The sequence below is a fragment of the Tauraco erythrolophus genome, chromosome 9 (assembly GCF_009769465.1).
Source record: "Tauraco erythrolophus isolate bTauEry1 chromosome 9, bTauEry1.pri, whole genome shotgun sequence".
Lineage (NCBI taxonomy): Eukaryota > Metazoa > Chordata > Aves > Musophagiformes > Musophagidae > Tauraco > Tauraco erythrolophus.
The window spans coordinates 37,868,698-37,880,988 of record NC_141473.1 but is presented as its reverse complement, the minus strand read 5'-3'; the positions used below and the strand labels follow the sequence as shown (position 1 = coordinate 37,880,988).

General features: G+C 53.4%; 1 protein-coding gene across 1 annotated transcript in view; it reads left to right on the top strand.

Annotated features, from left to right (window-relative positions):
- Positions 1-12,291, top strand: part of UNC5B (unc-5 netrin receptor B) — a 48,860-nt gene that overhangs the window by 23,492 nt on the left and 13,077 nt on the right. The window lies entirely within an intron of this gene.

The following is a 12,291-nucleotide window of genomic DNA, read 5'->3' as shown; positions in this document are numbered from 1 at the left end:
AATGCAACCCCGGCTCCTCGGGAGAGGGTTGTTTGGTTTTTGGGATGGTTTGGGTTTTTTTTTTTCGCAGTTTGAGCGGTGCTTGCAAGATCCCGGTGCAATTCCTGTGCTATATGGAGAGGACTTATACGGAGCCATCCTTTGCAGGTTCTAGCTTATACTTAACACTAGATTTGGGACTAAACCCTGGCTTTAAATTCCACCAGAAGGGCTGTGGGTCTGCGTTTTGCCATCGCTGCTTGCTGGCACTGAGGGTCCCTGGTTGGGGGCTCCCGTAGGCACCGAGCGGCTGGGAGGTGTCAAGAAAAGGGCCACGCTTCCAGGAAAACCCCTCTATCTGGGAGCGGGGAGAGATCTGTGGGAAGGTGCTGGAGGGACCCTTAAGCCCCGCTTGCCGCCTCCTTAAGCCCCAGCTTAAGCTTTACCTATGTATGAGCCGCCTGGTTGGGGTCGAACACGTTGCGTGGTGGTGGGCACGTCCCTTAGTGAGGACGGGGCTAATCATGAGGCGGTGGGGGCTTTCGAGGCTAAGCCCCTTTGCTGAAGGCTAAAGCCATCCATGGGTGCTGTGGGGATGCCGGGAAGCGGATCCGGGCTGGTGGGTGGCTGGTGCTTAGTCTTAAAAGCCGATGTCCCCTGGGTGGTGACAGCTGGCTCTTCCCTCCCGGCTCCAGGACGCGGATGGGACAATACCTATTTTTTTACATTCAGAAATACCATTTTGGGGGGGTTTTGGGTGCTTATACGTGGTCAGTTTGAACCCAACCCCGTCCTCACCAGCCCTGGGCTCACTGGCAGCTGCGGTGGACGACTGGTGGTGCCATGGCAGGGGCAGTCGGGCATCCTTAGGATCCGTCCCTGCCACGGCGCGGGTGGCGGGTGGCATCGAGACTCTCCGCTCCAGGGCAGGAGGGACGACATTTGCTGATTGGGCTCCAGGGAAGAGCAAATTGGAGCCGAGCTCCGTCCCTGCGGCACGCCGGGGATGCGGGAACGTGCCCTGCTCAGGGGGGCGGCCGGGCTGGTGGCCCCGGGCGCGGGGCTCTGCGCCATCCCTGCCTGCCCTCCCGCAGCAGAGGTCGCTTAATGACTCTGATTACTCGCAGCGTGGCCGTATTTAAAGCAATTAGCACAAATCACTTATGGAAACGCAGCCGCTGGGGGACAGAGAGGAGAAGGGGACGAGGTTGGGGGGCACACGGCTTTTCTCCTTCCTTTCTCCGCTCGCTGCACGCTTGATGCTCAGTGCGCGTGATCCCGTGCCCCTGCTCCCTTGAGACCTTTCTGGGTCACCTCTGGTCCCTCTCTCTTGCTGCACAACCCTCGGAGAGGCCTCCGAGCTCCACAGGAGCTGTGCCTTGGGTGTCCTGCTTCCATCCTAGCTCCAGTTTTGAGATTGGAGATGCTCAGCACATTGGTCACCCATAAAGTCTTCAGATTCGGCGTCCCAAACTTCATTTGATTTGGTAGTGTTGCGCCTTGCTAGCAAGCATCCTAATTTTTTAGGGCAATTTTTATCAATAGCTCAAGGTCTCATAGCGTCAAGAGGGTAGTTTTTTGTTAGATCTAAGGAAGAAATTCTTCCCTCTGAGGGTGGCGAGGCACTGGAACAGGTTGCCCAGAGGAGTTGTGGCTGCCCCATCCCTGGAAGTGTTCAGGGCCAGGCTGGATGAGGCTTTGAGCAACCTGGTGTAGTGAAGAGTGTCCTTGCCCATGGCGGGGGGTTGGAACTAGAAGATTTTTGAGGTCTCTTCCAACCCAAACCATCCTATGATTCTCAGTGAGAAGGGAAGGAGCGTGACTTGCGTGTCGGTGTATCGCTACGTATAGATCCTTACAGGTTGCAGCATCAGTGGGGATGCTGCCGTGTGGGGTGCCACCCACACAGAATGGGACAAACTCCCCAAAATGGGGCATTTCCAGCCCTGGCACCTCCAGCACAGAGCGGTCCCTGTGCTGAGAAGGGGAGGATGCGGGTTTGGTCCATGGGGCAGAGCTGGAGCCCGCGTGCTACAGGACAAAGGGAGGAAAGAGAACCTCAGTGCTGCAGGAACACGGGCTGCGTCCAGAGAAGAAAAGGTGGAAATTCCCGGTGGTGAGAAAGGAAGAAAGCGGCTGTGGCGCCTCAGGGTCCCATGGTGTTTAAATGCCAGGGAGCACGGGAGGGGACGAGGGTGCTGAGGGCTTCCCACCTTGCCGTTGATGGGAACGGGAGCGGGAGGGAAAAAGCTTTTGTTTTTCATAGGGGTTTCCTTCCGCGGGAGCGCGGGGTGTTTCTCCAAAGCGGCGATGCCAGCCAAAAATAAGCACCTACCAGGAAGAAAAAAACACCCCCAAATCCTGCCAGCTTTAACCATATCCGAAGGGTTTTTTTTGCTTCCTGGGCAAAGCAGGTGCAAAGTGCCAGAAGCCCAGCTGGTTTTGGGGTTTGGAGAGGAAGGAGTAAAACTAAGCAAGGGAATTGCTAAAATCCTTTCGCAACCGGCCGGAGACCACTATCCGTGTGGGGATGGGCAGAGCCAAGCTCTGGTCTCCGGTTCCAGCTCTCCTACCTGCTCCTGGCTGCAGGGATTAAAGTCTAAGGGATGCAAAGGAATGGGGAAGCCGCGTCCTCTAAGCTCGTCTTGCTGATTGTTCGGGGTTTTTTATTCCTTAATAGGGATATTGCTTGGAAGAGGGGGGAGAGATAGGTCTTAATATTTGATATTCAACATCAGAAGGGATTATTTTGTGGGTTTTTTCCTTAAATCTTTTTCTATCCCTGTTCTCTCCCTCCTTTCTATTTTTTTTTTTCCCTTCTGGTTGTCACTTATTGTCGCAGTAAAACGAGAAGGGAAGAAAAGGGCAGAGAAAGGACAACGAAAAGCAAAATATTTCCAGCCTCCGTTTGTGGCACTGACGGTTTGTTGTGTGGGTTTTTTTCGGTGTTTTTTTTTTTTATCGTAGCAACAAATCTGAAAGATTAAGGGCAACTTTAAAGACCGTTTAATAAAGGGACCGTAATCAGCCGCTCTTGTGATGTTCCTCCCCCAGTTGAATTAATGGGGAATTTAGGGCATCAAACGGACCTTTCCTTTTGTTTTGTGGGATTTTTTTTTTTTTTATGATTCAAAGATAAGGCGATGATTAAAACGATTTAAAATCAGTGCGGCGCTGCATCGAGCACCTTCCTCTATTGAATTCCGATGACCCCAGCTGGTGGGATCCCCCCCATCCGGCACAGGGAAGCAAATGCTGCAGGTACCGGGGAGCGGGTGCTGCTCCCAACCCACGCCTGGCGCTGAGCGGAGCTGCGGGGAGAAGGAAGAGTGGGAAAAGCGTCGGGGAAAGTAGGGCAGCGTCTGGCGAGGGGCCTGCGGAGAGGCTGGCTGGAGGCGGCGGGGAGCATCCTTCCAGCCTGCTTCGCCTTCCCGGGGCTCGTGGGAGCTGCTGGGGAGGAGGGAGCGGGTGAGAAAAAGACAAAAACCATGAAAAAAAAAATAGAAAAAAAATAGCTTTTTTTTCCTCCTTTTACACTGCTTTTCTCTTTTTGGCAACCTGAACTTTTTTACTTATCTTGTTGGGCTCGTGCCGTCCCTCACATCCCCACCATCAGCTTCATCAGAGTGGGACATGCATAGCCCTCCTTCCTTGGATTTAGAGAAAATCTAGAACCATCCAGCCTCGTGAGCCACTTTTAGAGGGCATGACCGGCTTGTTTCTCCTCCACCTTGGGCATCTGGATGCTCAGAGGGTGGATCCCGCTGCTCTTCAGCTCCCAGCCCCCAGGTGCTGTCCGTGTCAGGATGCTGGGATGCCCGGTGGGCAGCATCCTGCATCGGAGGAGCACCGGGAGATTGGCAGCCCGGTTGAAAGTCACTTTTCATGCCCAAAGCCAAAGGCGGTCGCCTCCGGATTTGCATGTCGAGGGAGAAAAAAAAAAACACACACACACAAAAAAAGCAAACCAACCCAAAAAACCCCGTTGCAAAGCAGGCGCCTGGCAATTGCACTCTCCAGGGGAGTGCTGGGGAATTTACATTTTTAAATATGTATGTAATTTGGGCGAAGGGGAAATGGCTTTCTGTCTGCGAAACCGGCAACTTTCTTTCTCACGGAGTTAGCATTTTAAAATTGCGTTGCTCATTTGAACAGGAGACCCTGGGTTTGGTTTTTTTCTTTCTCCCCGGGGAGAGATTGCATCTCGCCCTCCATTTACTGCAGTTTGAATGATAATTAATAACTCCTCGGACTTTCTGGCGCTAACTGGGGCAACAAGTCCCTGTTTGTTCCTTCTTTTCTCTCTTTCCGTGTTGAAATTATTATTCTTTTCGCAAGAGAGACGCGGTACACACCGTACATGTGGATAAACAGCGTATTACCGCGTTATCCGCTCCTGGCTTTTTTTTCTTTTTACGAGCCAAAGCAAATAAATAAAAGTTCATATAATTATTATATCCATTAAAAAATAACGCCGTAACTCGGTAAACAGAACAAACTCTGCAAGAGTGCCACGACAATGGAATTAAAATAGCACAAAGCAAAGTGTCGGTGCCCGTAACGAGAGCCAGAGCTAGATGAAATTCGGAGATAGTTTTCAAACATAACTGCTTCCCTGAAGGAAATGTGTAAAATAGCACAAAAGAAGTGAGCACAATAGAGCATAATGGGGATTTGCTACATAATTCCTCCTCCTTTTTTCTTTCCTTCTTTTTTTTTTTTTTTTTAATGTTCCTTCTCCTTTCGGTGGGTATTTACGGGGATTCGCCAGGCTCCCAGCTCCGCTCTGTTAAAGCCAGAAATAAGGAACAATTTACTCCAATCTGCCTGTGCCGCGTTATAAATCTATATAATGAAAAATGAAGAGGTTCGTACCATAAGGGATCTCAGCTGTTTACACTTCTCAGGAGGCTTCGCCTTTGATTATCATAATCATAAAGATAAACAAAAGAGTAGTGGCTCCATAAATACTCCAGCGTAATGCATAATCAACGAGATAAATCTCTCTCCTCCCAACTCCCAAGCAAGGGAAGTTGCTGCCAGAGCTGGGGTGTTTCTCCTTGGGGGATGGCGGTGGTCGGGATTGGGGTCAGACCCCCTTAGCCATGGTCCAGGGGGGTGCAGGGATGCTGTCATGGGAATGCAGAGATGCTCTTGTAGGGATGCTCTCGTGAGGATGCAGGGATGCTCTCGTGGGGTGCACAGGGATGCTTTCCTGGGGATGCAGAGACGCTCTTATGTAGGGATGCTCTCATAGGGGTGCGAGGACGCTCTGATGTGGATGCCAGGATGCTCTTGTAGGATGCAGGGATGCTCTCCTAAGGATGCTGTCATAGGGTGCGCAGGGATGCTCTCATGGGAATGCAAAGATGCTCTCATAGGGGTGCAGGGATGCTCTCATGTGGGTGCACAGGGACGCTCCGGTGGGACACCCCATGCGAGGGCTCCCTGCTTTTTGTTTTCTCCTCTAGGGCTGCTTTGCTAAAACCTGACTTGGGGATTTAGCAAAAGAGATGATTTATTTATTTTTGGGGCAGGTGAAGTGGTTTTCGATCGATAAGGCTGTTGCATGCAAAAACACCCTTGGCGCTGCCCTTTTCTCAGTGCAGGCTTTGCTTTCTGGGTGGTTTTCGGGGTTTTTTTTGCATCACCCCCCCCCACTCCCCATCCAGTCTCCAGTTAATAAAGGTGCGCAGCGAGGGGGGCCGGTGGCTGCAGGCTTTTCATTTGGCTGGCAGAGGAATCTGCTGCTTTTTTTTTTTCCAAGGGTGTAATTAGGGCTGGCGGGGTGCACCCCCTCATTACCAGTGCTGGGGAGGAATGCTGTCTAATTATAAGGTTTGCCTGTCACTGGGCATGGGAATGGGGGGGGATCTGCTAGCCTGTCTGGGATGCCGCTGTGAAATGCTGTCCTGGTGTCTGTCTGTCCTTGGTGTCCCCTGTCTCAGGCTGGATGGGCTCCAGGAGGAGCTGGAGGTAATGGGATGGAGGGATGGGGCTCGCTCCTGGCTGGGTTCACCCTGGGGGGCGATGCTAAATTTGGCAGGAGAGGGATGCGAAGGGGACCATAAAACTCGGGGAAAAGGGCAATCGATGGAGGAAAATGAGGCGGTTTGTCAGGCAGAGATGCTCTGGGGAAAAGGTTAAGTGGTTCTTTCCAAGTTTAGTTACTAATAAAAGATTGGTGAGAACCGAGAGGCATAGAGGTGGAGCAGGGGGTTTGCAGCCGGTGTGTCAGTCTGTCCGTGCTGCCTGTGAGTCCAGCTGCTCCATACGGGAGGGGGGATCCCCAAATTCAGCCCATGCAGCCAGGCTTGCAGGTGCTTGCCTGGCAGGAGGGGTGGGCTGCGCTTTTTTTGGGGGGTGGGAGAGAAAGATCCTGTAAATGCATGACCCCAAGTCGCGCAAGACCTTCTGCAGATCCCAGCGCGCCGCTGGCAGCGAGGGTTGGGCACGGCAGCGTGTTCCTGAGGTCCAGCCTTTGCTGGGTTACCATCAGGTGCACTCAGGGAAGGTGTCAGACACCACGGGAATGGGCACCCAGTGGGCACATCAATGGCCGGACGTTCCTCGTGGCTTTTTGACCTTGAAACCCAACCTCGCTCTGGGCTGGAGATGGAGATGCTGGATGCTGTTGTTTCTCCTTTCCCTGCCTTTCCCAGCTGCCCCATGCTCAGGTTTTGGCTTCAGGAGGCTGCAGGCAGCTCGGGTCCATCTCCTCCGTCCTCTCGGCTCCCTCCTCCCGCAGATGTTAACGAGCACCGTGCTGAGTTAATGAGGCCGGGGGGTTACATCAGCAAGGACTGGGAGGTGACGACAGGACTAGGAGGTGACGGCAGCCCTCGGGACAGCGGTGCCGAGGGCCCGGTACATCCCCTGCACCCCATTTTCCTCGGCGCTTCCCAGCTCGCGCCTCAACCCACTTTAAACGAGTTGGAAGGCACGAAATTTTGCAGGCTCTGCACGAGGAGGCAGTGGGGGGAAAGTGCAAAGGGCTTCAAATCTCCCAAAGCCATCCTCAGCCATACTTTTTAATTTGGGGCGTCAGATGTGACCCCAGAGTAGGACGCACGGCACCACTCTGCCACGTGGAGGCTGTGCCTTTGAGGATGCCTTGAGCCGTTGGCATCTCCTTGGTGATGGGGCTTCATGTTGAGGGACCAAGGGGCTGATTTCTGCAATGGGAAGCAGAGCAGGGTGGAAAAGGGGATGCTCAGGTTGCTTCTAGGAGGAAAAGCTCGGCTACGTTTCACTGCCAGACCTGAAATTATCCCAGGAGGGCACTGTGCCATGGGAAGCCCCTGGGAGCAGGGCAGCCCCAGACCGGTGATTCCGGCGCCCCCTGAGCTCCGCGATGGACTGAAACGCAGTGGGATGAGGACTGCATCCCGTGTGATGACTCTCGCTCCAGTGAGGATGCCTCCAGGGCTTGCAGCGGGGATGTCCTCGCTCTGGCGGGCATCCTGGTGTGGGAGCGAGGCGTGCTATGGCTCTGGCACTGCAATTTGCTGGAGCTTAAATGGCAACAGCATTAATCCCTGAATGAGTCTGTTCATACATTTCCCCCAGAGGTGATAGGAAAGGGGGGATTTGGGATGGGGGCACAGCCCTGCTCCAGCCTTTCAGACCTCTACTCGAGCCAAGCTGGTGACCTGAGCATCCCGCCATCCCCCTCCCCAGCGGAGGGTTGGGAATGCAGGTGGCTCTCCTCCTCCCGTGCTGGAGATAAGCTGTCTGGTTTTTTTTTGGTTTTGTTTTTGTTTTTGTTTTTTTTTTCCACTTCTACAGGATGATTTCTACCCACCCGGCAGGTGGGAGGAGTTTAACTGTTGCCTCTCAGGTCTTTGCATGAAATAGTGCTTTTGTGGGGTGGAGGAAGATGGAGGCAGAAAGGGTTAAGCGCCCACCGCCCCCGACATTTAGCCAGAGCAACCCAGGCACCTCAGTTTAATCCTTACATCACGTTCCTGCCTGCCCGGTGGGTGCGGAGGGGAGGGATGGGTGGCTGTGGGTGATGGGCACCAGGCTTCAGCCACTGCTAATGCTCCTGTAATCTTCCAAATATTTGGAGGGATAACAATGGCAGGAGAGAGGATTTGAACGCTTTCCCGCAGAGGTTTGCTCAGCCGTTGCTGCCCGGGGAATTGCCTCCCAGACTCCTTGGCCCTCATGCTGTGGGTCGGGTGGTGATGGATTGGGGAGGTGAGCGCTCCACCCCGGTGCCGGTGCTGCTCCACGTGGATGCTGGTGGTGCTGGATGGTCGGGGTCTTCTGTCTTCAACCAAGTCGCGAACGCTCACTGCAAACATCTGCAAGTCACCCGCCCCGGGGAACAGATGCTGCGGATAATCCGGCTCAGCCCCAGCAGATTAAAACGTGTGATGAAGGATGAGGGAGAGGAGGCTGGAGAGGAAAGAAGAAGTCGGTGCCTATTCCCCTCCTCCCTTTTCCGCCTCGTTGCTCCTATCTTGCTCCTCCTTGGGGCTTTGTTCCAAGGGGTCCAGCCCAGAGCCGTCCCCTCCTTACCCCTCTTTCCCCAAATACTGCAACGGAGTCAACCACGTGCCCTGAGTAGGGTTGAGACTGTGGGATGTTGACAGCCTGGGACTTCCAAAAACAACCCCCAAAGGGAGCTGGGAAGCAGGCACCCACCTCCCGTGGGAGGAAGGGAAACCAGCAGATGGGAACCCCCTGTAGATGCCTGCCGGGGAGATGGTGGTTACAGCTGGCGTAGTGCACACACTCAAATATTTATTGGTTTGTTGCTGCCAGGAGTTTTATTGCTCGTCTGGTCACGGTGATGCTTCTGGCCGGCCCCTCACAAGCACGCGCGCGATCCCTCACGCTGACCAGGTCTTCGCTGGTGTTAAAACAATCTGAATGTCCTGGTGGATACCTGCAACCTGAGGTTGGCTTCCCAGCCTGGAGAAGCCAGAGGAACCTCAAGACTATCACAAGGGGAGACTGTCCCATCAGAAGATACCCTCTCCCATCCTTACGAGGCCATTTATCGATGTCCTTATTACACTGGAGCAGACCAAAGCCTTTCCGCAGCCCATCCATCCTCTGCCCTTTCAATCCAGGTTTTAACAGCATCTCATCCTGGCTGTGCTGGAGCCATTTGTCCCCCTGTCCTATGGGGGAAGGACCATGTGGAGGTGATGGTGTTGCATCTCCAGAAAGGTCCTTTTTTTTGTATTTTGTGGTTGCTGCTGGATGGTCCAGGCAGCCAGGAGCAGCAGTTGTTCATCTTCATGGTACAACTGGGCATACTCCCCTCCGCACTGATTGTGTGTGGATTTTTGGGGGGATTTCTGGATGGAGAAACCAGCCTCCCCCCTTGTTTGGCTTCCGTCCATGAGCAGGTAGGAGCCAGTGGGGGCTCTGCAGTATGGCCCCAGTGAGTAGTCTGCCACGGAAAACCCATCATCTTTCTCCCTGGTTCCTGTCAGAGCTGTGTTTTTGGCCCCAGGTGTCTCTTGGCCAAAAATAAATGATCTCTCAGCTGCTGTGAGTTTGCAGGGATGGCTCCATGCTTTAAAGGTTCAGGTTTTTCGGGTTCAAACCTTAAACTGAGCAGGTTTTTATAGCCACCGAAAGCCGATGTTGGATCTGACTGGGGCTGGGGAGAGCATCCTGTCCCACCACCCTCCTCCCAAACTCACTGTGCCCCGTTGGAGAAGTCAGAAATGTTGAGCTCAAGACCCCTGATATGGATTTGGGCAGACCCTCTCTCAGGAGGACCCATCGAGGAGGGGGTTGGTGAATTTTTGGTACCATTGGCAGTGTTTCAGCCCCCAGCCCTGTGCTGGGGGACGGAGCTGGCTCCCACTGCAGCCCAGAGCATCACCCATCCCACTGCGGAGGATCACGGGTGAGTCACAAATCTTCGATTTTCATCCCCGTCGGGCTGTGATTCATCCCCTCCCCGCTCCCAGATCCTCTCGGGTGGCCTAAAGTCTCATTTAGCATCACCAAAGTAGCAGTGGGATGGGAGAAAACACGTCTTCAACGTTGGCTGCTGGATGAGGACCTCTCCTTGCCTGTGGTCTTGGGTTGGGGATGTGCACTTTAGGGTGTCACCTTGCCAGAGGCAAGCCCCAAAGGGAAAGTCCTTCTGAAAATCACCTTCTCTGGGGACGTTGGGTCCTCCTGGGTCACTGTTACGGTGCTGGACTCCTCATCTGCGTCCTGGCATGTTCCACTTGGGGGAAAAACAGAAAAAAATAAATAGAAAGAAAGAAAAAATAAAAAAAGCAGGAGAAAAACTTAACGGTGAGCTTCATACCGGCGTTACGGGCAGGGATAATATGTCTTGGAGTAGTTATCGTCTTCGGCGGTGCCTGGGAGAGGCTGGTGCTGGCCTGGGGGTGGGGGCTCCACTCTGCCAAGAAACTAATGGGCTTCAAGTGTTTACATTCCTTCTAGGAAACCTGGTTTCAGAAGCCGCCTGCTCTTAGAGCCATAAAACAAAGCCCAGGAGCTCCCCACCACCTCAGGGATCCCAACCAGGAGTTTTAGGAGGATGCTCCGCAGCGTGCGGAGTCCTTCTCCGCATCCCTGCAGCGTGCAGCCTCTGGAGTTGAGTCCAACTCCGGAGGCTGCACGCTGCAGGGATGCAGAGAGCATCATTTCGGAGAGGTTTTCGCACGAGCCCGTGGGTGAAGTTTTGTTGGCCGCCTCCGTCGCCGGTTGGATTATCTCTTGCCAGCCCCCTTTGCCAGGGAATTTGGGTCTGTGGCATCTGAGCGGTTTAAAAAAAAAAAAAAAAAAGGCAACAAAATAACAATTCAGTAGATGCAAAATTGAATAGGAAACTAAAAAAGGGGGGGAAAAGAAGTGGTGGGAGGGAAGAGCCAGCCAGAGAGAGAGAGAGAAATTAGCCCGGAGTTTTAATTCCTTGTTTCCAAAAGAGCAGTTAATGGATTATGACAAATGTCCGACCGCTCTCCCTTAGCGCTGTGTTAAATGGAAATGGAAAGTCAATTTTCCTAAATGGATTTTAAACGACTGACCTCGTGCATTTGTTGGGGTTTGTTTTGGTTTTTTTTTTTTTTCCCCCTTCCTGATTTTTCACTCGGGAGGCAACGTGGTCATCTTGTTTTCTTGACACGTCCGATTATTTTTTTTCTCTCCTTCTCCTTAACGTCTCGGGATTCTCTGATCCTCTCTGTGCAGCGCTGCTCCTTGCCAAGGGTGACGAAGGGAGTGGGCTCCTTTCTTCCTTGCCAGCTCTGGAGATGTTATCACAGAACTGGGGATATTTACTCTGCAGTGCCTGGAGTTGAGAATCACAGCTCTCGCTGGGGGAAGAGAGGAGGAGGAGGAGGAGAAGGAGGAGGAGGAAAAGCTCATAACTCTTTTAGGTGTTAAAAAAAAAAAAAAAAAAAAAAGAAAAGCCTGGTGATGTGACCTGTTAGTGAGATGCCCAGAAACAACAGGTTAAGCAGTAGCATCCCAGCACGTATGTGTTTTATTGGTCTTGGGATTTTTGGGTTTGATCTCCACGGGCGAAGTGGCTGGAAACAGGTTTCCCAGGTCGGATGCTGCAGATGCTCCTCAGGGACTATGTCCCGGGGTGAGCACTGATGTTCTTGCCCCTTTTCAAGACTTCTCTTGATCTCGCCTGACCTCTTCTGCTGGTTATTTTCACGTTTAGATTGTTTTTGAGAGCAAACAAGCAGGAAGATGGAGATGACCAGGGTGCTGACCCCCTCCGGTTTCTGGGATGGGACAGTGTGAATCCTGATGGTGGTTCTGGATGATGTTTTCTGATGCTGAGATCCCGGTGCAGGAGCACAGGCGCTGCCGGGGAGCTTGGGATTGGGTGGGATCCCAAACGCGGTTCCATCAAAGAGCGGGATGCGTGTGATCTGTGCCCTGGTTGTGGCCAGCATTCCCAGCACGAGCCCCGCCAGAGTTCTGCTCATAGCACACCCGTGCATTCCTCCGGGCTGTGGAAAGGTGGCTTGGGATGGGGGACACCAGAGCCTCTCTGTGCCCCCATCACTATCCCTGGACCTGGGTTCGTTTGGCTTTTTTCCTGGTGGTCTCCTCTAGCGAGATCACCCAGGCTTTGGGGTCAGCCCAGGCTCGGGATACGGACAGGTGGGCTGGTACCGAGGCGAAAACGGGATGCGCCCCGCAACAGCGGCTCTCTAGCTGATGGAGATTTGCTTTCCTTATTTTTTTGGGGAGCCTCCAGCCCTCTTTTGTTTTCCGAGCATTCTCAGCAGGGGCTGCTGGTGGCACCACTGCCTGTGGGGCAGTGCTGGGAAGGAGAGGGAGGGCTGGAGCGGTGCGGGCAGGAGT